The sequence below is a fragment of the Anarrhichthys ocellatus genome, unplaced genomic scaffold (genome assembly GCF_004355925.1).
Source record: "Anarrhichthys ocellatus isolate YVR2014 unplaced genomic scaffold, GSC_Weel_1.0 scaffold133, whole genome shotgun sequence".
Classification (NCBI taxonomy): Eukaryota; Metazoa; Chordata; class Actinopteri; order Perciformes; family Anarhichadidae; genus Anarrhichthys; species Anarrhichthys ocellatus.
In genome coordinates, this window is record NW_022280163.1 from 34,391 (window position 1) to 36,207 (window position 1,817).

Here is a 1,817-nt window from a genome sequence, read left to right on the forward strand (position 1 = left end):
TATATATATATATACTGTAGGCTAGAATCTGCCATTGTCATGAGCTGTCAGTGTCCACAGCCTGGAGGCTGTTCTTTCTTTATGAAGTGAACTTGTGTGTGTGTTTGCTATTCTAAGGTGTTAAACAAATCACCACAAACTCAGCAATGGAATGTGAGGGCTTTCGGTTCATGTAATCCCCATGTCAGACTGCTCACTGCATGAATTCCAATCAATCCTCAGGTGACAGCAGCATCAGTCGGTGACCATCAGCCGGCCTACCGCCCACGTATGGTAACATTAATTAATCCCAGGTGCGACACAGATCAACAGGACTTCAACAGCCGAGTCTGCCGCATCTTCGAACCTCTTATCTCTGCATTACGGGGCTCGGGTTGCCTCTCGCTGCAGCCGTGGTATGGGCAGCACAGGGGCGTCAATCCGACACACTAAACACTTGTTTCTCACCAAGACGTCCTTACCTGAACCACGTTTTTTTTTCCCAATTGACATGTTTTCCGTTTGGAATTTGAAAATGAAGACACATAACACAGCAAATGATGCAGGGAGAGGACTCCATGCCTTTGAAATATAGCTAATAGGGTCTAATTTTGGAAGCAATAGCATAGCCTCCTCGTGCCATAGCTTTATATGTAGTGTGTATGCCAAAACTGGTATACACACCTGAGCGGGTGCGGGTTTCACCGCGGTCCTCCCCTGCGCGCTTCTCCCCCATTACTTGCATGAACCCCCCTCCCAGCCCCCCAACCCCGCCGTTATACCAGCAGGACATACTTTCGAGTTCCCCCCATGCCTCGGTCACATAAATGTAACACGGGTTTGTGATGCAAAGAGACTGCATGAAAAAAAAACTAGACAGATGTTTGTTCACCATCTTGCTGCGGCATCAGCGGTCTACCTGCTGCGTCTATCAGCTTTGAGGTGGGATAAGAGGTTTCTCAGTCAGCCACGACACTGATTCCCCCCCAAAAAAAAATGTCTGGGAGAAATGCTTTTGGCCGAGCCCCCTGCTCTAGCGCTGACCTGGGTGCTGAAAAGTTGAAAACGCCCACAGTGGAAATATACGCATTATAGCGCACCGCATCCGCGCTCTCAGCAATCCACCGCGCGCTTGAGATTTATCACCCGGGGAGGTCACGCATTGCCTTCTCCGCCTCCTCTTCCCCTTCCTTCACCCCTTCTCTTCCCACTGAACAATGCTGCAAATTACCTGTTATATCTCCCCCCTCAAACCACGCAGGCTAGCGCATCGCCACCGTTCTGGCGCTAAACACACGTCCGACAATTGCGTTTCACGGATAACAAAACCTCTGCTGCTTTCAGCGCACTAAACCTCAACCTGCATGAGACAAACGAGAAGGGGAAAAAACTGTCTCCAGTCTTACCTGAGCCTGTTGTTGGTGCCCCGCAGACAGTATGGAAGGAAATGTCTGCGTGTATCAATAGCTAACGATACCAGCCTCTCCCTCTCTCTCTCTCTCTGTATAGGACTGAGATGCTGCAAAGGCAAAGGCACTGTGCGTCGGATGATTCCTCCTCACTTCTTGTTCAATGAGAGGGGGGGGTAAGCAGTGCAGCTCTCGTCAAAGATGGCGGACACTTCTGACGTCAGCAGCAGTAGGCAGCTTTTAATAGATATCTGTCAGAAGAAGGAGAGAGACTTCATAAACTCCTGTTGTTGTAATGTGGCATCAGCACGTGTCGGTGCTGTACGTTTTCCCGCCACAGCTATAGATTCAATCCCATAAGGATTAGTTATTTTATACATTAATGCAGAGCTGCTGGGTTATCCGGGGTTAATCATGCTTCTTACCTGT

At 49.2% G+C, this 1,817-nt stretch overlaps 1 protein-coding gene across 1 annotated transcript in view; it reads right to left on the reverse strand.

Moving 5' to 3' along the window:
- Positions 1 to 1,539, reverse strand: part of snap25a (synaptosome associated protein 25a) — a 35,898-nt gene extending 34,359 nt beyond the window's left edge. The window contains exon 1 of the mRNA XM_031877305.1: positions 1,386 to 1,539. The gene's annotated coding sequence lies outside the window, so the exon portion shown is untranslated. The remainder of the gene's footprint in view (positions 1 to 1,385) is intronic.
- Between the last annotated feature and the right edge of the window lie 278 nt (positions 1,540 to 1,817).